Here is a 27,273-nt window from a genome sequence, read left to right on the forward strand (position 1 = left end):
GGGCGCGAAGAAGGAGGCGGCGAAGGGAGTGGGCGCCTTTGGAACAACCGACGCTCTTGGAAGCTTCTCTCTCTCTCTCTCTCTCGTATCCATATATATGCATATATATTGGGCGCTCACACCATCGAGTGGCGAAGCCTTGTGGCGATGATGTGGAGGGGCTTTAAATAGTGAACAGCCTAATGGGGTTTCAATAGACAGCGGCTCCTGGTGGTCCATGGGGTAAAGCTTTTGTCGAAATAGCGAAATAGTTTGATAGGAACCGAAATTAATAACTAGATTACTGAAATTGAAATGGATAGTGACCCGATTCGAGATGGGTGATCTTCAGTTTACAAGGTTAACAACCCTAATTTTAATAAGCATAAACATCGACAACTAATAAAACAAAGATAACCCTATTAATACCAAACCTAATTGACGGTTCTAGAACAAAACTGCCCCACTAATTCTGCTTAAAGCTGTTCCCGCTTGTTTGGTAATATGGGTTTAAGCGGGAAAAAGATTCTAAGGGACCAGGCACGTATCAATACTTCCCGCCCGGTAAAACGATTTGTCCTTAAGTAGAAAATCCAATAATTGTTTACTGCTATACCAAGCGATAAGCCATTATGTTGTAGCTTCACCGATTTCTTGGGCCCGGCAACAATCTCGAACTGAATGTATTTGCCAATCGTTAGTAATGGATAGGAAAACTAAATGTGTTGCTGGAACTTGAACTTGGGCAGGTTTCAGCATGGCCACATGAGAACCTGCCAACCTGGGTGAATCTGGGACTTATTAAGAAAGATGTGATAAGGATCAAAAAACCTAAATGATAGTTTTTCAAAACGTGGATACGGCAGAATTTTAGGAACTACCCCATTTTTCAGTTCACAATGCTTTTGAACATCATCTCCGATATTTAACTGAACATCATCTTCCATATCCAATTGAACACCATCTTCAATAATACCATCTCTGATCTTCAATTGACCACCCAAGACATGCTTAGACTGATCAATCTTTGATTGAACATCCAAAAGATGCTCAGATTGATTTTCGTTCTTCAATTGAACATCTAAATCATGCTCAAATCTATCTTCGTCAACGCTAGGGTTGTCATCAAGGGTTTCTTCATTGACCGTATCTAGAAATGGTACGTGAAAAGGGTCATGGTCAGACCCCTGCGGTTCCTCTGCCACCGTTGTCTTCAAATCATCAGCTGATTCTTCACTGTTACAACCATCTCCGCTCACTTGAACTTTGATTTCTTCAACATTGTTCTTCAAAGATGAAAGAATGGCTCTAATTGTGCTGCAATAACTGCAAGATTCCGGGTTGCATGCGTCATTCGATTTCCCGGCAATAGAACCAAATGCTAGGAACCGAAATTAATAACTAGATTACTGACTGAAATTGAAATGGATAGTGACTGGATTCGAGATGGGTGATCTCCAGTTTACAAGGTTAACAAACCCTAATTTTAATAAGCATAAACATCGACAACTAATAAAACAAAGATAACCCTATTAATACTAAACCTAATTGACATTTCTAGAACAAAACTGCCCCAACTGTTCCCGCTTGTTTGGTAATATGGGTTTAGGCGGGAAAAAATTCTAAGGGACTAGGTACGTATCATAGTTGTTTTACTGAATTTGAAAATGCATCAAAAGTGCATGGTTAATGAAATGTTAAATGGATTTGATGATAGTAACTTGATGTATAATCATCAGTATTAACTCTGATCATTTATATTATCTTTGCTATTGAGAATCAAAGTTGCTGATCAAAAGTAATGTTGGCATTTGGTACCAAATTCATTACTTAAAATCAACTTTGATCATAAATATCAAATCGATAATCATAATCAAATTTGACTTTGACAGTTGTAAATGTAGCAATTACAGCTGGTTGTAACCGTTTAACTGTCATGTCCCATTCAGGAAACGTCGGAATAGTTCACAATGACAATTCAACCCTTATACAACGGAATTCATTTGATATCACATCTCGTTAATAAAGAAACACTTTATGTCTTATTAGATTGGAGATTTCATACATAAAATTAATAACATGATTTAAAAGATTATCTGGTCATCACGAAATCAAAACTACATAAAAGTATTCTTTATCATAATCAATATCAATATATATAATATCTAATAAGACTTGATCACCTGAAAAATGAATCCATACAAGGTACCAATAACAAACCAAGTAACTCCAGTTAAACCTTACAAAAACGGACACACAATAACTTGAGAGATAATCAAAGTGTACAAAAATGAGAGAGCTATTGAGTCGCGGGAAATGTCTACAACCCATTGTTTATATCTATGGTTGTCCAAACTATTCGTCGCCCCTCAAATGAAGGTGCACAAATCGGTTTAAAACTCAAAACCAGTTTGGGTTAAAACCAGTTCGGTTTGGTCAACAAAAGTCAATACTGGTTTATGATCGGTTTCGGTTCGGGTTGAAACCGGTTTTTTACCATAGCACGATCGGTTTCGGTTCGGGTTTTGACCGGTTTCGGTTTGGTTAACCGGTTTGAAACTGGTTTTGGTGGAGAAAATTACAAACCGGTTCTAACACACGGTTTCAATCGGTTCCAAACCGGTTTCTACATAATCGGTTTCGGGTCAGTTTTCGGGTCGGTTCGGTTTATTTGCCCACCTCTACCCTCAAAAAATGCTCGTTCGATTTCAATTTAGTTTGAAAATGAGTCGTTCGGCTCGGTTCGGTTTAAAAACAAGCCAAGCACGAGCAAAGCCTCGCTCGGTTTGATTTGGTTTGTCTTGCTTGAATTATTGTTTATTTATTAGTTATATATATAAATTTTATGTATTGTGTGTGTATATATATATATATACTATTTTTTTAAAGTTTTAAAAATTTTTCTCTTTTTTCTGTTGACTTCAAAGCTCAAATTTAAACCCTAGCCACTCGTTTTATATATGTCTTCTTGTTACGTTGAGTTTTAGACATTTAAAATTAAAAGTTTAGAAATTTTATAGTCGAAAGTCTGGAATTAATGATATTGTGGAATATTAGAAATTTAAAATTGAAAAAATGGTACGAAATCAATCAAAACCAAGCCGAACCAAGCTGCTCAGTTTCAAACCAAACCAAATTCAAGCATAAAAATATGGTTCTTTTCTTTAAATTCAATCCGCTCGTTTTCAAACCACACCAAATATGAGCAAGCCTGCGTTCGGTCGTGAACAACCCTATTTATATCCAACCGATGTTCCATTTTGACCTTCAAACTCTAGCTTGTATTCTTTGTTAACCTTAACTGCAATTTAGCATAACAATTGTCCCTCTAGTTATCATAAATACCCATTTAACCTAAACTTTTAAATAAATCATGTTAAAAACACAAAACAAATATTGCACCTAAATCGAAGCATGTATATTGTGAACGAAACAAGTAACCTGTTGTCAGCTTTAGAACGTAAATAATATCACATATAGTCAACTCCGACTCATCAACATGATTTATTTATACTATTTACATAACTTTTATACACCTTTAGGCTTTAATACAAACTCATTTTTCAAGAACTTCTAAAAAACCAATGAAACATCAACTCGGCTAAACGTAACACTCCGCTAGATTTCGTATTCATTCAAAAGCTCATGCTTCTCACCACACCTTTCAAATATTAATAGTTGGTTCAGATCTTCAATATACTAAGCTAATATAAAAAGTTATAATGATACACAACAAAAGTAGCAAATATTGAAATAAATCAAGATTTTATAAGTTTAAAGGAAGAATAACGACCACCTCTTGTTTTTTAGTGTCCTCTTTAGCGACAATGAAGGAAAGTCTCAAGATATAAACATATATATATATTGTTGTTTCCATGGTGCATGGAGAGGATTTCTTGGTAAATATGATGATATAGATTCCATAACCATAATCAATTTCTTCCTTGTATAATGGACTTCCTTTAACCACCAAACCAAACCAAACCAAACTATGCCCAAAACCTTCCACCATGAAAGCCTTATGCTGCCTTCTTTTCCTTTCTCTTTTCTCCATTATCTCCTCCCGTTCGCTATCTCTTTCGTTAAACACGCGACGCCACCTAGCCCAAACAAAAGAAACCGACCCTCTATTAACCGGTAGTTTTGAAATCAACATTGATGCTCGTTTGCATTTTCCTAATTTCAGGCTTAAAAAGGCATATTTTGCTCTCCAAGAATGGAAAAGGTTCATATTTTCAGACCCGGAAGACATGACCAAAAACTGGGAAGGCGTAGATGTGTGCTCGTACAATGGCGTGTTTTGTGCAAAAGCGCCCGATGATCCTAACACAATGTCTGTCGCTGGGATCGATCTAAACCATGGCGATATTGCAGGCCAGCTCGTGCCACACATCGGGCTATTAACCGATCTTAGCATATTTCATATAAATTCTAATAGATTTTGCGGGATCCTCCCCGAAAGCTTCTCAAAGCTTACGATCTTACACGAATTAGACGTAAGTAACAACCGATTCGTGGGCCCTTTTCCTCACGTTGTTCTGGCAATGCGTAGATTAAGGTATCTAGACATAAGGTATAACAACTTTGAAGGAGAGTTACCCCCTCAACTATTTGACATGAACCTTGATGCTATTTTCTTAAATAATAATAGATTTTCCTCGGTAATACCTGAAAACATTGGAAACTCAAACGCTTCGGTTATCACGTTCGCGAACAACGATTTCAAAGGATGCATTCCAAAAGGCATCGGGCAGATGAAATGCTTAGACGAGGTTATTTTCGCCAATAACGAGTTGTCCGGTTGTGTACCGGATGAACTCGGGTTACTAGAGAACATAACAATATTGGATTTGGGTGGAAATAAATTTGTGGGGGCTATTCCTGAAGGTTTCCAAAACTTGAAGTGTCTTGAAGTAATTGATATCCGTAAAAATGAGTTGATTGGTTCGGTAGCTGAAAATATTTGCACGTTACCTAAGTTAACAAACTTTACATTTTCAGACAATTATTTTAATGGGTTGGAGCCAAAATGTGAAAAACCGGTTAGACCGGACCTTGTTTTGGACTACAAGGAGAATTGTCTACCCAAAAAAGATGATCAAAGAACCGAGGAGAAGTGTGAACCGGTGGTGAACCGGGAGATTGATTGTGAAGCTATCGGGTGTAAACCGCCGGCTGAGAGCGATGAGGAGCCTAAAAGGCAAAAACCGCCAAAAAAGAAGCCTCCCCCAGCGCCAAAACAGCCACCGACACCCTCACCAGTACCAGAACCACCTAAACCGCCACCGGTTCAACCACCTCCTCCACCGGTTCCACCACCACCGCCACCGGTTCAGCCACCACCGCCACCACCAGCGTTCTCTCCACCACCACCGGTACCAAGCCCACCACCTCCGGCACCTACACCACCGCCGGTTCCGTCTCCGGCTCCGTTTGATGATGTGGTTCTTCCACCAGATATTGGTTCGCGTTACCCGTCGCCACCGCCGCCTATGGTTCCGGGATACTGAATGTTTAGATTGTTAGAATTTTTTGTACATGTTACCGAATTGAAACGTTAGTATAAATTTAAGAATTCCGTTTGTAAACTAACTCTGGTTAATTAAGGTACTAACTATGTTTGATCCGTTGATGCACCTCTAGCAAGTAGCAACACAAGAACAAGATGGAGTGATGGAGATTCAATTCTTTATAAAGTTTTACCCACAAAAAAGTTAAATAAATTCCTATTTTCCTAGCTTATTTCATTTGTTAGATTTTCCAGGAGTTATGTAATACATAGCATGTTGTAAGAATTATTTGGTAATTGATAAAAAATATTTGTAATTTTTATTTTCGTATATATATTTTATATTAAATAAATACGATTAATTATACCTAGTCAACAGCTAACACACGGGCCACTTAGTTTAATGAATTATACCTAGTCAACAGCAAACACACGGGCCACTTAGTTTAATGACTGGCATGATCTTCAACTAAAATATTATAGATTCTAACCTTACTTGAGACATGAAGTAAAATGATGAAAAAAATATATATTAGCCGTTCAAAAAAAACAAAACATGGTTAAGTTAAAATATAGTGGTGGGCTGGCTCAAGGAAACCCATTAGGGTTTGGTGACTTCACTTCTTTAAATAGATACCTCACTCCTTCACATCAACTCATGATTCCATTTAGGCATTTACAGGATGGACTTTCTATTGTCATCTGGTCTTTCTCTCTTTTGAGAAATCGATTTTTCTATAGACCGTTATCGATGATGGAAACAACAGTGTTTAAAGTGAATGATGATGATAAAAAATTGTTGGAGCCTATTCGATCACTTTTGTAATTGATATTGCTTTACTTAGAGGACATGTTATATAAATATGGTTCGTATGTAGCCTATGATCATCTTGTAAACCATAATCAAGACAATTAATACAATCTTGCATGTTTAGTTCCTCTGACGGGCTTAGGGAGTAGTGGTTTCACAATTGATCAAGCTCCTCTAAAAGCTGTTTCAGGCAAGGTGACTAAGTAGGTGTGTTTTAACAACCAACATGTATCATTTTGCTTTTGACACTTTTGGTTTCCTTGTGCCTGAAGGTGTGGAGTTACTTACCCGAGTTCAATGGTCATTCATAGTAATCCTATGACTCCAAGATCAGCGAATGTAGTTTTTAAAAGATTGGGCTTTGTAATTCAAAAGGGTAGTGGCGCAGCTTATTGTCCACCTGCCTTCTGTTTCAATGTAATCACTACCTTACTTATTACAGTTTACATACCTGACCAAAATCGAAATTCTATAGGATCTTACAATTAATACACATAAAGGTGTTCTGATTTGGTATCAGAGCTACCGTCGCTGTCGGAGCACCACTATTCCTTTTCGCCACACAATTGGTTAACAATCAAAGCTATAATCGGTTCACAATCCTATCCGTAATCATCACAAACAACAAGCTCAGCTAGGCGCCACCACCAACAAGACACATCTGCTTAAAACCCAAGCCGCCACTGGCACTAACAAACTTCCGGAAACCACACAATCCAGTCCAGACCATCACAAACTTTTATATAGTTGTACGCTAATTTCAACGAAACTTAACCTTTAGCGACATCAGAATGGCGTGAAACACCTTTTTCGTTTGACCTTTTTTCTATTTTTGCGAAAGTCCATAGAACGAAAGTTCCAAATGCTCCAGAAAAATATGGTTATCAAAAGGAGATTACATCTTTTACTCTTGAAGTTTCAGCTATTGACAAAGCTAGCTCTTCAAGCAAAATGATAATAAAAAGGAAAGATATGAAATTTTGATGTTTTTACCTGAGCTTCTCAAATCAGTTTATTTGCTTATTTACTTTTATGAAAAACATCATTTTCAAGCTTTTCAAGTTTTAAAATGAAGTTTTACCCAACACCTTTTACTTTTTAAAAAGTAAATAAGGAGTTTTTAAAAGCTCACCCAAACACCCCTTGACTTATCATCTTTAGGCTTTACACTCATATATTATTTGATATTGGATACAGAATGCTGCATATATGACCCTAAAAAAATTACTTCTCTTCGATTGGAGGAGCCATGAAGAGATGGAGAAATGCAGGAACAACCTAAATTCTTAGAGCAAAATGCAAAACCCCGTAAGGAAATTGAGGATCTAACTACTTTACTTGAAAACCAGAAATCTATAGTGCATGAGCATATGATATAACATATAAGATTAGATGATCATTGATGTGTGGGTGAAATAATGAGTGTTAAGTGAGCTATATAATGTGTTTTGTGTGTTTATATGTATTGGACATGATTACTTTGAGTGGTTTTACGTTACAGGTGAGTGGAGCTTAAAGGAGCTAAATTGGAGTATTTGATATGGAGTGGAAATGAATATTTTATTATGTGCAGTGATAGAGAATTTGAAGATGAATACGTGGCTAAAAACGGGACGTAAAACGGAGCGATAACGAAGAAGTTATGGTCTAAGCAGTATGGTGGGGCAGTCAGCGTAAAACAGTGACCACTGACAGTAGGCTACGTTCACCACCATAGCTTACGGTGGGGAGACCGTAGCTTACGGTCGCCTGAGCGGAAAAACGCAAATTTTTGTTTTTTCTTCCATATTTAAGCCCAGTAAATCCCTAGAACAATTATGCTTCATATTCTAGCCACCAAGGACGATTTTGGAGCCTCTTTCTTGTAACAACTCGGGTTTTCCACGTACGACTTATATCTATTATCCGACCCATTTTATATTCGGGAAATTTTAATAATGAAAAGTATCACGTATATCGAGGAATTTCTATACAATTTATATTATTTATTATATTTATTTAATATCTATTTAACTTTGGAAAATATACAATTTTAACCCAAAACTAAACTTTAGTCCTTACTTGTTTCCATCTCAATTCTTCAGGGACTAAAGTGCAATTTTCACATATTATCTTCATAACCCATTTAACTAAACCTGTAACCCATGACCCATATGCTGAAACCCGTACCCGTTTAGATTTCTTGAGCCATAATTAAATATCTAAATTAGTAATTGAATCAAGTCTGTGATTTCCTGTATCATTATCGGCCTAAACAATGCACTCAATTAAGAAACAAGATCAAACCAAACATGTATTGAGATATTATCTAATCGCCGTAACCTACAATCAATTATATAACCTAAGACTAATAATAATTATGTACCTCTTTAAGACCAGCGCAATTCAAAGCCCTATGGTTAATTGAAGTATTGACACCTCGTGATATCTATTCGTCGTCCTCTTTTAGCCGACACTGTTAACCGTAATTGACCAGTGGTTAGTCAACTAATCAGGTAACAAATTATATGCACATGTTCGTTGTGATGTGCTGATCATTAGCCCTAACATTAATTGAATAAACATTAAGCAGATTGAATGATTGAAGATCTAGGGTTCTTAATCAAATTTGGTTTATTTAATGGCTGTATATATAAAACTATTGTTGATTGATTTCCATATCGAAAATTTGGATGATTTCTCAACCCGGGGTGGTAGGTGTTTGAGTTCATGTTAAAATTCCGACTACCACCTCCTTGACCTTGAATTGCATTTACCTCTTCAACTAGTGCTTGCCCTACCGTACACACATCATCCCCATGACCCAACTCGTTGCAATTTGTACAAACATCAATTCTTTGATTAGTAGTTTGTACCCCCACATCTTCTACGGCATGAACTTGGGTCTTCGAATTGCCGGTCTTGCTCTTCTTTCAGTTTGAGCCTTTCTCTTTGATGTGACCGACATTTGCTCCAAGAATGCCCAATCATCTTGTTCATAATTGGTGCTAAATGTACCATTTGTGATTGACATTAAGTCCCGTTCGTCTTCCGCATTCAACCCCTCATGAAACGCATTCAACAACTCCCAAAGAGCTATACCATGGTGAGGAAAATTTTTGATCATCATATTAAATCTCTCAAATGCTTCACGAAACATCTCACCCGATTGTTGTTGGAAGCTTCTCAAACTTCGTCTCGCATCATTAGTCTTTTGGGCCGTGTAAAACTCTTCCAAAAATCTTTGTTGCATCTCGGCCCAAGTGTAAATTGATGCGGAAGGCAAAGTGTAGAACTATCTCTTTGCCTTATCTTCTAATGAAAATTGGAACAAAACCAACTTAACCTCATCCGGTGAGAAACCTCGTGTTACAAATAGAATCATATGCCTCCAAATGAAAATAAGGTTCTTCCGTTGCTAAACCTTTATACTTTGGTAAACTTTGGAGCGCATTGGTTCTAACTTCGAACGTTCTTCCATTCTGATTTTGAGGAATAACCACCGGAGATGGGTTATTGGTGATGACCGGTCTGAAATGAGCTTCAATTCCCCTAACCATTTCTCTTGCATGTCGTCTTGGTACCCCCAATGGTACCCTCGGTTGGCCCATTGTCGGTAAACGGGCCTTTGTTATGCATATTGTTGAAATTGTATTTGGGGATTTGGTTGTTGAGGTTGTTGATATTACGGTTGTTGTGGAACTCGTTGCAATGGTTGTGGTTGTTGTATTTGATTGACATTCGGTCCACCACATTTTTGCACTTGTTGTTGATGCGGTTGTTGTTCAGGTACATACCCAAACTGCCCTTGAATCCTCAATTGACTCCCATCAACCCCACTTGAATATCCTTCTTCGAACTCTTCATACCCTTCATTCCCATCACCATACCGTGGCCCACCAAACAATTGCGGCCCCGATCTTGGACCCAGTGAAATATGAGTTATGGGTGGGTCTTGGGGAAATGTGTATGGTTGTTGATAAAGTGGATTTTGTTGAGATTGGAAAGATGATTGTTGTGGTGAATTTGATGATTGTCCTTGAATAGACATGATATTTGTCAAGGGTGAAAGGTTAACTGGTGGCTGAAAACTGAACACGGTTGAAGTAGGTACACTTGTAGAGATTGTAGTAGTAATGGGTTCAGTGGATGATGGGTTTTCAGAATTGATGGGTGGCGGAATTGGCGGTAAAGTTTGTTCCGAAGCCATGATTGTGGTGTCAGTTGTTCGAATTTGTGTGCTTGGTGACCCAATAACCTTATTCTCTTTTTAAAGAATCCGATTCTGATGAAAAGTTCGCTCGATTTCAGGATCAAAAGCTAACGGTGATGAAAACCGAGAGCTTCTCGTATGCATATACATGAAAGTACCTGCACACTAACACAACCCGCGTAAAACTGACAATAACAATTAAACAAAAACTACAAAACTAACACACGTTGCGCACTACTCCCCGGCAACGGCGCCAAAATTTGACGTGAGGTTGAAGACTCGCGCAAAAATAAACCAAATACAAATAACTAGATATCGGTAAGTGGGTGCCGAACACGAAGAGTTTGAGGAATATGTGTTACTAAAGTATCTCAACAATTAACTAATATAAATGTAAATGACGAAAAAGTAATTCTCAAGTTGGTTTTGATTTGCTTTTATAAACTAAATAAACTAAATGAAAGTTGTAAACAGTTGATTAAACAAGCATTTCTCTTGGGGTTTGGGTTATCACTCAACACTTTTGTTAACATTCAATGGATAACCATACTATTTTGGTTTTGTGTAGATATAATTGTTTATGATTAATCAAGAACTAAGTACTCGGATTCCTAGAACGCAAGGTTGTTACTTATTAATCAATCAATATGTACTTAACCCTAATTTCTTCTACTAAATCTCAATTGTCAACGACACCAAGAACGTATAGAATGAAACTAGGTTAAAACGATATGGACAAATTACAAACATCAAACAAACATAATGATTATACTAACATAAAAAATTATATAATCAATCCAAGTGCAAGAACGATAAACATAAAGTGTTTTGTGATAACCTTACAACCAAGAGAAATACCTAAGATTTTAGCCAATCATGGTTTGAGAAATCATCATAACATCAATTGTATGCAACATACGAATCAAAAGCATAAAACAATGATTACCAACACCAAAGATAATGATTTTCACACCCCCAATCCTCCTTCAGTGTTTCCAAATGAAAAGATGATGAAAAAGATAGCCAAAACGGCCAATTAAAGCCAATAAAACCCGGCAGTTACGATCGGACCGTGGTCCACGGTCCAGACCGTGGGCCACGGTCCAGGCCACATTCATCATAAAACCCACGGTATGGTGGGTTCTGCCACATTTCCTCAGGTGGACCGTGGTCCACGGTGTGAACCGTGGGCCACGGTCGAGCTGATTTCCGGTTTTTTGTTTTCCTTATAACTCTCTCGTTTTAGCTCTGATTCCTTCACCATTTTCGCCCATAATCTTGTAACGTCCTCCTTTATATCTTAAAACCTGCAATCACCCAAGCAACAGTAGTTATCCAATTCCATGAAATTACTTACTCCCGCAAGTGTATATATATCTTTTAGTTCGATTAAGAGTTTCCCTATGGGTCACTCGTCAACACCTTGAATGGAAGGCATGTAAGTCCGTATTGCGTGGCATGTAAGGCCAACGTTCAACCTTAAATTTGTATTTATAAAAGAATTTCAAAGAAAATTCCATTCAAATATCAAAAGTTTTTGACCATTCATTAGGGGGTTGAAGTCAGTTTGGGGTGACTAGGAAAGGTAAATAAACCTTGAGAAGAGATATGGAGCATCTTAAATCCAGAATGGGGTCCTTTCAATTCCTATGCAAAATCTGAACATTAATCGTATCACAAAAGCAATGAAAATCAAACTAAGTACCGAAGTTTGGAATGAATTTTGAAACAATAAAAGAATTAGATGTTGATTTTGACTACATGGTGAATAAGAAGAGTAGAGAAGCCAAAGAAGTAAGAGAAGAAAAGAAAAAGGAGTTGGAGAACAAGATTGAATTTTTAAAGACTCTGCAATATGATCCACAACACATCCAGATTATGTCAGTAAATGAAATTACTAGGCTGAACATCCCCGCCGCGTCTAAAAGCTAGTTTAAAATAATTAACACGTTTAGACTTTAAGGGCTAACTAATTAGACCATCTTATGAGCTTAAGTGGGGGTTGATGTGTTTAATGAAATCGGTTTCGATGTTTTTATATTAAAAAAAATAAGGTCTTAAAATCAAGATTGATGCGAAGTGATTAATTCCTCATTTGTTCTAGTGTATGCAGTCGATATCGCTAATATATCACCGATATATCAGTGATATATCGGTTATCGGTCCTTTGGCGATATGTAAGTCAGAATATCGGTTCAGAATATCCGTATCGATAATGTCAACAATATGGACCGATAATATCAACAATATTGGCGATATGTAAGTCAGAATATCGGTTCATGAAACGAGCTATAAACTAAACACATAATCAATTAGAATGAAATTTCACACTGATAATATTATAAATATATGCTTGAGGTATTATTTCATATTTTCACCAACGTTCGGGTCAGACTCGTGTGATTCGATAATTCTCCAATTACCACAACGTGAATGTTTGTGCAATAACCGACACACTTAATTTACCCCAATTAAGTAAAACACATGAATGAGTGTTTGAGATAACGGAGATTGTATTAACTTTGTTAACCATTCAAATAAAATTCCATTCAAATATCAAAAGTTTTTGACCATTCATTAGGGGGTTGAAGTCAGTTTGGGGTGACTAGGAAAGGTAAATAAACCTTGAGAAGAGATATGGAGCATCTTAATTCCAGAATGGGGTCCTTTCAATTCCTATGCAAAATCTGAACATTAATCGTATCACAAAAGCAATGAAAATCAAACTAAGTACCGAAGTTTGGAATGAATTTTGAAACAATAAAAGAATTAGATGTTGATTTTGACTACATGGTGAATAAGAAGAGTAGAGAAGCCAAAGAAGTAAGAGAAGAAAAGAAAAAGGAGTTGGAGAACAAGATTGAATTTTTAAAGACTCTGCAATATGATCTACAACACATCCAGATTATGTCAGTAAATGAAATTACTAGGCTGAACATCCCCGCCGCGTCTAAAAGCTAGTTTAAAATAATTAACACGTTTAGACTTTAAGGGCTAACTAATTAGACCATCTTATGACCCACTTCCCGTGGATAAAAATTAGAGTTTCCGGTGTAGAAAGATCCCCAGGTATGGCATTTACATCATATTAAAATTTCGTAGCCATTGGAGGTGTTTAGGTCGGTCAATCGATATTAGTTCGAAAACTAGGGTTTATCGGGTTTAGAATTGCAAATTGTTGAGTTTGATGCGTTAATCGGTTGGATGACCAACTGAATCAGTTTATACGGCCCTAGGGGAGTCTAAGGGCTGTGGGAAAATTATTTTTTCGATGCTCGGGGCTGTTTTGGTTGGTGCTTGGTCAATCGAGTCGGCGGTGCGCGAATTTTCGTTTAAATGTTAAATTGAGAGTTGTAAAAAGGAACCGTCAACCCTATCAACTCGGGTGACTTAATTATGATGAATGAAAAGGTTCAAAATGGGAATTTGGTCCATTTGGGGCTGATTCGTTTAACAAATGGTTTTAAGGTTTATTACGCGTGTATTCGACTCGATTTGATTAGCCTTGGGCCAAGTGTTGGGCCTTGGGCCAAGTTGTTGGGCTTGGATGGCCCATTAGACAAGAGTGTTCTTACGGTCTAGCTTAGTAACACGTTGTGTATACTTTACAAGCCCTTGCTTTTTATTGTGCACTTAGGGATTTCCTAGCTCGTTGCAGGTGTTCGATTGATTTCATGTGAGTTCTTGATGCCCCGTTTAACTCTTTAAGTTTTGGGCTAGCATGCACACCTAAGCGATTTTGCTTGATGAAATGTTTTAAACGATTTTACATAGGCTTGCTAGTATTGGTAGGCCTTGGAATGTTAAGGAATGCGTGTATGTATATATATATATATTAGAATGGCCAGTATTTGGCGAATGTTGTAGTCGTCTCGACTACTGAATGTTGCGTATGCCTACTTTGTGTTTGCATGCGCTGAATGTTACGTGTTTGGGTTGTACGTTTTCTTGGCCCTGAATGTTATTATTGAATGTTATATGTATATTTATATATATAGGAATGCAAGTATAGAGATGCTCATACGTAAGGATGATTATTTATTGAATGTGGTGACCTAACCGATGTATTTCCGTTTACCGTTTTAAAACCGTTGGAATGATTATTAAGACTTTTCTTACTTATTTAAAACTTGAACTCACTCAGCTTAAGCTGACTTTGTGTGCATGTTAGTGTGAGTTTCAGGTTAGGAAGAGGATGCCTTATCGTTGGACGTGCACGAAGCTACTTGGACGGTGAAGAGCATACGGGATTTGAAGATTTTATTATTAAACATTTATTTTTAAAAATTTTATTTAAAGATAATTATGTTGGTTTTGGGCAAAATTCCCGGGTTTTGGGAACTTATTTTATTATTTGCGTTTTCCGCCGAATTATACTCTGTGATGCTTATTTTAATGAAAAGGATTGTTTTAAGTTTAATTATTTTTACGAGTGTTTTGAATGGTTACCAACTGTGGGGTTCCCGGGGTTCGGGCCTTACATAATAACTTAAAAATAAACAGTCTTCATTATTAAATTTTCCCGACTAGCTTTGCCTTCAACCGACTGAGTAGTCTCGAGCACGTCCAAGCGGTAAGCATCCTCCTCTTAACCTGAAACTCACACTAACATACACACAAAGTCAGCTTGAGCTGAGTGAGTTCAAGTTTTAAATATTGACGTCTATATAAGTCACTCCAAGTGTTTAAAATAATGACATCTATATAAATCATTCCAAGTGTTTAAAATATTGACATCTATATAAATCATTCCAAGTGTTTAAAATATTGACACCTATATAAATCATTCAAAGTGTTTAAAATATTGACATCTATATAAATCATTCCAAGTGTTTAAAATATTGACACCTATATAAATCATTCCAAGTGTTTAAAATATTGACATCTATATAAATCATTCCAAGTGTTTAAAATATAATACGGGAAATGAACAGTTAGGCCATAATGAACCATAAGTAGTCATACTTATATATCTATATAATTATATCCCTATGATTGTCATCCAAATAATAACATCAGGGTCGAGAACACGTGCAACCCAAACACGTAACATCCGAGTAACAACATCAGGGTCGAGCACACGTACAACCGAGTAATAACATCAGGGTCGAGCACACGTACAACCCAAACACGTAAGATCCGAGTAATAACATTAGGGTCGAGCACACGTACAACCCAAACACGTTACATTCCATCCAACGTATACAAACACAAAGTAGGCATACGCAAACATCCTTAGTCGATAACGACTAATTAACATCGCCAATAATTGGCCATAAAATAACGCATGTATAAAAATATGTGTATATATATATATATTACATCATTCCAAAATATACCATACTAAAAGTAAGCCTATGGTCATAAAGTAACACATGCGTATACATACATAAATATCATCTCAAGACATGCTATGATACGAGTAAGCCTATATCCTTGAGCCTAGGCCATAAGTAATATATATATAACCTTAAGGAATATATGACCATAAACGAGTCTCATATATCCTAAGGCATAGAATATAATTCACACATAGTTTCATAAGTCCACAAATACAAATAAGGCTATGTAATACCATCCAAAGAGTTTAAACGAGTAAAATCGGGTAAGATTGTAATACGGTGTGTATGCTAGCCCAAAACTTGAAAAGAGTGAAAAGGGGCATCATAAACTCACCTGACACGAGGCACACAATCACAACGGGCTAGAGGACCCTTAAGTACTCCCACAACTCAAAAGCCTGTCGGATTACGAACAATAATTACTAACTGTACCGAATCGACTCGTTTATCCTACGAGGCGTTCTAATATGGTTTGATGGACCTAAAGCCCCAACCATAATAATACCGTTTACATCAGCCCCCGAGGCCATGTATTTACCGAAACCACCCTTAGTTAATTCCGGGGACAAAGGATTTCCAAACTACACCCGAAAGTTGTTAATTTATCGAATACGCGCGTTAACGGGTTGTTTATGCACTTAGCAACCAACTCAGCCCCATGTGGACCAAATTTAGTAAAATCACATCCAACAAGTCCACACGACGCTACACGAGTTGGATGGGTCGGTAATTCGCAAGCACGATGCACAAACTACCAATAAACGTGAATTTGCTTTGTACCAACCCGTTTGAGTAACCGACAACCAATTCAGGCCCATTAACATAAAATCTAGTTTTTCATAGCCCGTATAACATATCAAGGCTACAAAATCTAAATTGGCTGTTAATTCCCTCAAACAACGCGCTAAACGCGACAATCAACAAACTAGACAAACGAAATCCTAGTTTTTCAATCTATTGACAATTGATCAATCAAATGAGCTTCGTCGCCCACGATACTAAGGTAAAACACATATGACATACCTAGGAAGATGACGGAGCAAAACCTCACTTCAAACAGCCCCAACAAGAACACAATTGAACATCCACCGGTTAAGCCTAAAACGAACGTATCGATCAATAACGAGTATAACATGCAGATTTTAGCATGCAAAGATGTATTTTATTACATAGGAAAACCATAGAAATAAATTATTAATTTTTTACCAAAGTTTAATAAATTTCTTAGGCTTATAAAGATATTTTTGTTTTATTTTTCTAGTGCACATAAAAATCATAAAAATTCCTCCAACACAGAAAGGTACGTCCAGCTATTTCTGTGCGCAACAAAATGGTTTTATTTTTATAAAACTCATTACCCAACCAAATTAAACGATTCCAATTGGGTTTGGTTCCAAACTCAAAATATTAACTTCCAGAAGTAGAACCAACCAATTTGGACTTGTCGAAAAAGAGTTATGATGTCGGGAAGACAGACCAGAATCCTTCATCCCGCATAAGCTTTGACACTCGATCTTATAAAATCATAAAAAGCATTCAAATCTCGTCCAAAAATTACATATTATACTTTTATGGAAACTAGACTCAAATTAGAACATCATAGAAATAAGAATAGATCAAAAACAATATATTTTCATCGAGTTACAGACCGAACAATAAACAAGTATGAATCTGTCAGAAACTGTTATGAACAAAACTCAAACCCTAACATGTTTATGACATCTCTAGGGTTCTAAATTATCAATTAACATCATAAGCATCAAAATTATAGAAGTTTGGACATTTAGGGTTTATCAAGAACTCATCAAAACATAAAATTGATACATAAAACTTACCAATTAACGTTAGGAATCCTGAGAATCAATCAAAGGCACCACCAATTGCAAGACCCAAGGTTGAATTGAAGATAACTGGGGTGTGTTGGTGGTTTGAAATTGTGAATGAGGGAGAATGGCTACAATCATCGATGGTTTTGGGGGGAATTAGGGTTGGGGATTTTTATTTTAATATTCTTTTAATTCTTAATTACAATAATAGTCCTTGTTGAAACAAGTTTGGCTTTAAACGGACTTTTTAACAATGAACCGGGTTATAACGAACCATTGTGACTAAAATACTAACCCAAGTTAGTAAAAATAAAGCCTCGTCGGTATCTTTGCTAAAACTATTTTATAAAAGCCGAAAACGTACAAAGTACGCGCAATCGATCGCAATTTCATGAAACGAGCTAAAACTAAACACATAATCATTTAGAATGAAATTTCACACTGATAATATTATAAATATATGCTTGAGGTATTATTTCATATTTTCACCAACGTTCGGGTCAGATTCGTGTGATTTGATAATTCTCCAATTACCACAACGTGAATGTTTGTGCAATAACCGACACACTTAATTTACCCCAATTAAGTAAAACGCAGAGTGTTTGAGATAACGGAGATTGTATTCACATTGTTAACCATAAATTTCTGGGTGTCGCAAGCCGCATCTGCCTCCACAGTGTCAGCACAGAAATCAAACTCCAGATTCGTTCGTTTTACTCGTTACCAGTCGAATAACTCAAAACCCTATCAAACGAACTCCGCTTTGGGCAAATAATATATCCACGCGTTTTTCTCGACAAGACTCATCAAAGACACTAGTTCCTGTCACCAGAAACAGCCGCCGCCGTCGCCGGAAAACTAAACAGTCGCCGGATTTTAATCCTAAACGAAGAATTGATCAATAAACGAGCATAACAGGCGGATAAATGGACTTATAAAACATATTAAAAAGGCTCCTAAATTAGAAAGGTGAAACCCAGCCTATAAATTTTTTTTTTATAAACGATCAAGCTGGTTACCGAAATTTCCAGGCGTTACATGATTTTAACAATTGTCTTTTATTACCACATTACTTGCCCTTTATTTTTAATTTATTACCACCTCCACAAGTTCTTTCTTACTCTTTCTCTTATGTGTGTGTGTGTAGGGTAAGGATCCTAAGAGAACCCTTTGAAAATTGAGAACTTTGATAACCATTTTGGACCACTAAAGAAACCTCTAAAAAATATTTAAAAAATTATAAAACAAAAAAAAAAAAATTTAAAAAAGTAAAAACTAAAATTTTTATATTTCATTCCGATTTCAGAAAAAATACACATAAAAAATAATAATTAATTCGTATTATACCTATTCACATGTGTATAATTACTTGCTAGGCAGATTAAAATAGTTAACACGTTTAGGCTTTAAAACCATATTCAACTTTCCATTAAAGTCCTTAGGAATGATAAATTCTGATGAAGTTTGATTAATAATTTAAGTTATGAGCTTAAATGACTATTTAAAATAGGTTTAAGTGTGATTGAATGTGTGGAATTGTGTGTTGAACTGACTACTTTGCTTGTCTGCTTGCTAAATGATTTGAAGTATGTGATGAGATTGTGTGCTAATTTTGAAGTTGTGTTGCATGTGTGACTTTGACTGTTTGATTGATTAATGATAATGTCTATTTGGTTTTGAAAAATTATGAATCAATGTTTTGAAATGAACATCTGTTACATTATTCTGTTCTATGTGATTAAGTGACTAAGCATTCACTTAAAGTGAATTTACTTGTGTGAAAAGTTAAATGTGTTTGTGTGCTTTTGTGCTAAAATGAATATATTTCAAAAGAAGCTTTTTCTTGGACACAAAAGTCTGATTTGAAATCTAAAGAAAAGAGGGATTATTAAAATTTTGAAACAGATCACAAGTTTTTGACAAAATGCACAAAGTTTTTAGTGATGGCATAAGAAAAATGGTAAGATTATTCAGTTCAAAGGTTTATAGATGCTTAAAAGGTTTTAAATGGAAATTATATCCAACATATATGGGAAATCATTAAAAATTGGTTAACTCAACTAACTCATGGATTTGATAGGCTAAAAAGGCTTTAAGACCAGTCATTGATATGAATGGTAGCTTTCCATGGTGTGTAAAAGCTTAAGTAATACAAACCTAATATACATGCTATGTTTGATGCGGATATACACTTGAAGATTCAAGTTTGTTTCTAGATACATCTCTCCGAATGATAGGCCAAAAGGTAATTATTCAGTTATAAACAAGCCGGTTGGTATTTTGTCAACCCAAAACAAAACATCTTTTATGAATAATATGAATAGTAAAATGCTTAAATGATTATATATCAACCAAAAGTTGATTAAAGTTCAAAAATAGTCCAAATGTTTATCAAACAAACTTTAAAGGGTTTTCCTAGACCTACAGAGGCGGGGCATCAAAATAAGTCCTAAACACCTTGAATGGAAGGCATGTAAGTCCATATTGTGTGGCATGTAAGTCCAACGTTCAACCTTAAAGTTTGTATTTATAAAATAATTTCCAAGAAAATTTTGTTCAAATATCAAAAGTTTTTGACCATTCATCAGGGGGTTGAAGTCAGTTTGGGGTGACATAGAAAAAGCTAAATAAGCCTTTAGAAGAGATATTGTACATCTTAAACCCAGAGTGGGGTCCTTTCAATTCCTATACAAAAGTTGAACATTAATCATATCACAAAAGCATTGAAAATCAAGCTAATAACTGAAGTTTGGAATGAATTTTGAAATAATAAAAGAATTAGATGACGCTGATTTTGACTACATGGTGAATAAGAAGAGAAGAAAGCCAAAGAAGTAAGAGAAGAAAAGAAAAAGGAGTTAGAGAATCAGATTGAAGTTTCAAAGACTCTGCAATATGATCCACAACACATCCAGATTATGTCAGCGAATGAAATTACTAAGCTTAACATCCCCGCCGCATCTAAAAGCTAGTTCTAAATAATTAACGCATTTAGTCTTTAGGGGTCAACTAAATAGTCCATCTTATGAGCTTATGTGGTGGTCGACGTGTTTAATGAAATCAGTTTAGATGTTTTCATATTAAAAAGAAATAAGGTCTTAAAATCAAGATAGATGCGGAATGATTAATTCCTCATTTGTTCTAGTGTATACAGTCGATATCGTCGATATATCAGTGATATATAACTTTCATGATATGTAAGTCAGAATATCGGTTCACAATATCGGTACCGATAATATCAAAAATATTGACCGATATTTGACCGATTTGGACTAATATTTGACCAATATATCACCGATATTCCCGATATCTGTGATTTAAGTCTTAATTATCTACTTTTAGTGTTCGATGTTATTGTTTTAAGTGTTAATCAATTATTACTTGCTGCGATTGTTAGTGTTTTGCAATTTGCAAAAGGTTAATTTTTAATGGTAGGAGACTATACTGAATTATTAGTGTTAGATTGCTATATATATGAATTTTACATGATATTAAAATTACCGATATCCCACCGATATCTCACTGTGATAACCGATATCTTAGATATCGGTCCTTGACCGATATCTAATATAATTCCGCATTAACTGCTTAGAGGGAGATGCCGATATATACCTAATTAAATGGCTCGAATTTCAAAAATTCACTTTAAAAAACCACGTGAGCTGCTGCCATATAAGTGCACCATAATTTCAAGATTGAAATTTAATAACCATGTGATATATTGCCATATAATTAAATGATTTCAACAATTGTGTTTTATTACCACTTGACTAGCACTTTATTATTAATTCATTTCCACCTCCACAAGTTCTTTCTCTCTCTTTCTCTTTTTTGAGTGTGTGTGTGTGTATAGGGTAAGGATCCTAAGAGAATCCTTTTCAAATTGAGAACTTTGATAACCATTTTGAAACACTAAATGAACCTCTAAAAAATATTGAAAAAATTATAAAGCAAAAAAAAAAAAAAAACAAAAATTTTAAAAAAGTAAAAAAACAAAAATTCTTATATTTCATTCCAATTTCATAAAACACACACACACACAAAAAAATAATTAATCGTTATTATACCTATACACATGTAAATTATTTCATTCCTGGAAGATTAAAATAATTAACACGTTTAGGCTTTAAAACCATATTCAACTTTCTATTAAAGTCCTTTGGAATGATAAATTCTAATGAAGTCTAATTAATAATTTGATTTATGAGCTTAAATGACTATTTAATATAGGTTTAAATGTGATTGAATGTGCGGAATTGTGTGCCGAACTGACTACTTTGCTTGTTTGGTTTCTAAATGATTTGAAGTATGTGATGAGATTGTGTGCTGATTTTGAAGTTGTGTTGCATGTGTGGCTTTGACTGTTTGATTGATTAATGATAATGTATGTTTGGTTTTGAAAAACTATGAATCAATGTTTTGAAATGAACATCTATTACATGATTCTATTCAATGTGATTAAGTGACTCAGCATTCACTTAAAGTGAATGTACTTGTGTGAAAAGTTAAATGTGTTTGTGTGCTTTTGTGCTAAAATGAATATTTTTCAAAAGAATCTTTTTCATGGACACAAAAGTCTGATTTGAAATCTGAAGAAAAGAGGGACTATCAAAATTTTCAAACAGATCACAAGTTTTTGACCAAATACACAAAGTTTTTAGTGATGGCATAAGAGAAATGGTAAGATTATTCAATTCAAATCTTTATAGAAGCTTAAAAGGTTTTAAATGGAAATTAAATCCAACATATATGGGAAATTATAGAAAATTGGTTAACTCAACTAACTCATGGATTTGATAGGCTAAAAAGGCTTTAAGACCAGTCATTGATATGAATGGTAGCTTTCCATGGTGTGTAAAAGCTTAATGATGTGTTGAAAGCGGTCTATGAAAACTTAACCTAACCTAGACACTCTAGTTTTAAATTTATAAACTTAGACTCTTCTAATGCTAGACCACTAGACAGGCAAGTGTACCTATCAACTGTAGTAAAGCCTAATGAAGTCCGGGATATCGATCCTAAAGGACACTAACGACACCTAGACTAGACTCTGACTAAGAACTTAATAATTATACTGATTAAACAAGTGACTAATTAACTAAAACTAACACTGACACTAACAAACATCAACACTATGACCTAGACGAACTCAAAAATTAGAGAAACACTACCTAGGTTTAGAATCCTACTTGTGAATCTTGGATCTCTCTCGGCTATGGAAACTATGATGGAACCGGGATCTTAAAATATGACACCCTAAGACAACCTAGTGGATCCCTGATCATTCTCCGGGTGTGACCTAAAAGGAAACCTTAAGTGGCGTTTAAACTTACCTGCTGGTCGGATTACCTGTCAGTCTCTCCAACAATTCAAAAGTACCTTAAAAGAAAGATCACCCGTCGGTCTCACTATCTCAATACACACTAAAGTGCAAGGGGTAACCTAAAAACAATTGATAAACACGAAATTACAATGAAACTAGGGAAACCTCCTGTCAGAGTGTTTAAAGCTAAACTCCTAACCCCAAAGATAACCTGACTATCTATCACCTGTCAGCTATCTAGATAGGTAGAATATGAAATTCTAACAAATCACCAACCAATGTTCCTATGGATTACTACGTCTAGCATAACCATAAAATAATCACAAACACACAGTAAGTGACCTAAACATGCATCAATAACTTAAATACATTCAACAAGACACATGTGGAACAAAGAAAGACGATAAATCAGACCTAAATACGCATACACATCATAACAATTGTTATCAAGTTCTTTACTTTAGCATTAAACCAACAATAAGATCCAATAAACCGATAAAAATCCATAAATCACAAAGTATTCATCAAAAACCTAGGTAGAACGGGAATCTAGCTGATAATAATCAAGAATAGCAACAACATATAATAATTAAGCACATACATGTTCAGGAAATAGAAGAAAACACAAGAAAAACCGAATAAAGGAACCAAGACTCACTTAATGATCAATCTCGTGCACTGGCCTTTAATGTCTTGATCCCGAACACTCTCCTGCTCCAAAATCGCCCCAAGGGTCCCTAGGGGACGGCAAAAGACTGAATTCATCGATTAGGGTTGATAGAAATCGTTTATATAGGGTTTATAAAACCTTTTGCCGACATACGGTCCTCCGAGCCGCGCGTAGCACCAATGTTTGTTCTCCGATGGGTCACAAATGACAAAATAGTCGATTTCCCTTGTTGAGTGCCTCGAACCATGTGCAGCATGAAGCTCCATCCTCCGCGCTGCGCGGAGGATAAATTTGACATATTATTTTACTATATTCTTTGTTTCGCTCGTAGAATCTTCGTTTTAGCTCCGTTTTCTTCCCCGTTTTTTCCTATGTCTTCGTATTTCGACCCTCTATCATGTTCTCTTCTAATATCTCTATTTCCAACCCATTTGTATTTTCTAATTTTCTTCTTTCACTCTCGTCCATTCTTCTGTGTGCTCGTTTTTTCATGATTTAGCCTTGTTTTCGCTCTTTCCATGCACGGGTACCTATAAACACAAGAAACCGTAAATACATGCCATTTATATATATATAAAATGTAATTAAGCATGATTTATTCATAAAATGAGTATTAAAACCAGATGTGTTTTGCAACACATCACTTAAGTAATATAAACTTAATATACATGCTAAATTTGATGTAGATATACACTTGAAGATGCAAGTTTGTTTCTAGATACATCTCTCCGAATGATAGACAAAAGGTTATTATTCGGTTATACACAAGCCTGTTGGTGTTTGGTCAACCCAAAATGAAACATCTTTTGTGAATAATATGAACAGTTAAGTGCATAAATGATTATATATCAACCCCAAAAGTTGATTAAAGTTCAAAAATAGTCCAAAAGGTTATCAAACAAACATTAAGGGGCTTACCTAGAACTACAGAGGTGAGGCATCAAAATAAGTCCTATACACCTTGAATGGAAGGCATGTAAGTCCGTATTGCTTGACAAGTAAGTCCAGCGTTCAACCTTAAAGTTTGTATATATAAAATAATTTCAAAGAAAATTTCATTCAAATATCAAAAGTTTTTGACCATTCATCAGGGGGTTGAAGTCAGTTTGGGGTGACTTGAAAAAAGATAAATAAGCCTTGAGAAAAGATATGGAGCATCTTAAACCCATAGTAGGGTCATTTCAATTCCTATGCAAAAGTTGAACATTAATCATATTACGAAAGCAATGAAAATCAAGCTAAGTACTGAAGTTTGGAATGAATTTTGAAACAATAAAAGAATTAGATGATGCTGATTTTGACTACATGGTGAATAAGAATAGCAGAGAAGCCAAAAAAATTTATATTTCATTCCGTTTTCATAAAAAGAAATGCACACACAAAATAATAATTACTTCATATTATATCTTACACATGTGTATAATTTCTTGCTTGGAACATTAAAGTAATAACACGCGTAGGCTTTAAAACCATATTCAACTTTTTATTAAAGTCCTTAGGAATGATAAATTCTGATAAAGTCTGATTAATAATTTGACTTATGTGGTTAAATGACTATTTAAAATAGGTTTAAATGTGATTGAATGTGTGGAATTGTATGCTGAACTAACTACTTTGCTTGTTTGCTTGCTAAATGATTTGAAGTATGTGATGAGATTGTGTGCTAATTTTGAAGTTGTGTTACGTGTGTGACTTCGAATGTTTGATTGATTAATGATAATGTCTGTTTGGTTTTGAAAAACTATGAATCAATGTTTTGAAATGAACATCTGTTACATGATTTCGTTCAATGTGATTAAGTGACTAAGCATTCACTTAAAGTGAATGTACTTGTTTGAAAAAGTTAAATGTGTTTGTGTGCTTTTGTGCTAAAATGAATATTTTTCAAAAGAAATTTTTCATGGACACAAAAGTCTGGTTTGAAATCTGAAGAAAAGAGGGACTATCAAAATTTTCAAACAGATCACAAGTTTTTGACAAAATACACAAAGTTTTTGGTGATGGCATAAGAGAAATGATATGATTATTCAGTTCAAAGGTTTATAGAAGCTTAAAATGTTTTAAATGGAAAACAAATCCAACATTTATGGGAAATGATAGAAAATTGGTTAACTCAACTAATTCATGGATTTGATAGGCTAAAAAGGCTTTAAGACCAGTCATTGATATGTATGTTAGCTTTCGATGGTGTGTAAAAGCTTAAGTAATACAAACCTAATATACATGCTATGTTTGATGCGGATATACACTTGAAGATTCAAGTTTGTTTCTAGATACATCTCTCTGAATGATAGGCCAAAAGGTAATTATTCAGTTATAAACAAGCCTGTTGGTGTTTGGTCAACCCAAAATGAAACATCTTTTGTGAATAATATGAACAGTTAAGTGCTTAAATGATTATATATCAACCAAAAGTTGATTAAAGTTCAAAACTAGTCCAAAAGTTTATCAAACAAACTTTAAGTCAGAATATATCAGTGATATATCGGTTATCGGTCCTTTGGCGATATGTAAGTCAGAATATCGGTTGACAATATCGGTACCGATAATATCAACGATTTTAACCGATATTTGACCGATTTGGACTAATATTTGACCGATATATCACTGATATTCACGATATCTGTGATTTAAGTCTTAATTATCTACTTTTAGTGTTCAATGTTATTGTTTTAAGTGTTAATCAATTCTTACTTGCTGCGATTATTAGTGTTCTGCAATTTGCAAAAGGTTAATTTGTTAATGGTAGGAGACTATACTGAATTATTAGTGTTAAATTGCTATATATATGAATTTTACATGATATTAAAATTACCGATATCCCACTGATATCTCACTGTGATAACCGATATCTTAGATATCGGTCCTTGACCGATATCCGATATAATTCCGCATTAACTGCTTAGAGGGAGATACCGATATATACCTAATAAAATGGCTCGAATTTCAAAAATTCACTTTAAAAAACCACGTGAGCTGCTGCCATATAAGTGCACCATAATTTCAAGATTGCAATTTAATAACCATGTGATATATTGCCATATAATTAAATGATTTCAACAATTGTGTTTTATTACCACTTAACTTGCACTTTATTTTTACTTCATTTCCACCTCCACAAGTTCTTTCTCACTCTTTCTCTTTTTTGAGTGTGTGTGTGTATAGGGTAAAGATCCTAAGAGAACCCTTTCCAAATTGAGAACTTTGATAACCATTTTAGAACACTAAAAATTCCTCTAAAAAATATTTAAAAAATTATAAAACAAAAAAAACAAAAATTTTAAAAAAGTAAAAAAACAAAAACTCTTATATTTCATTCCGGTTTCATAAAACACACACACACACAAAACAATAATTAATCGTTATTATACCTATACACATGTGTATTATTTCATGCTTGGCAGATTAAAATAACTAACATGTTTAGGCTTTAAAACCATATTCAACATTCTATTAAAGTCCTTAGGAATGATAAATTCTGATGAAGTCTGATTAATAATTTGAGTTATGAGCTTAAATGATTATTTAAAATATGTTTAAATGTGATTGAATGTGTGGAATTGTGTGCTGAACTGACTATATTGCTTGTTTGCTTGATAAATGATTTGAAATATGTGATGA

The 27,273-nt window shown here is 35.0% G+C and overlaps 1 pseudogene; it reads left to right on the plus strand.

Moving 5' to 3' along the window:
* Positions 1–3,989: 3,989 nt before the first annotated feature.
* Positions 3,990–5,489, plus strand: LOC143549316 (leucine-rich repeat extensin-like protein 2 pseudogene; annotated as a pseudogene).
* The last annotated feature ends 21,784 nt before the right edge of the window (positions 5,490–27,273 follow it).

Source organism: Bidens hawaiensis, unplaced genomic scaffold (genome assembly GCF_021521415.1).
Source record: "Bidens hawaiensis isolate Kalapana, Puna unplaced genomic scaffold, B.hawaiensis_p1.1 tig00015542_1, whole genome shotgun sequence".
NCBI lineage: Eukaryota > Viridiplantae > Streptophyta > Magnoliopsida > Asterales > Asteraceae > Bidens > Bidens hawaiensis.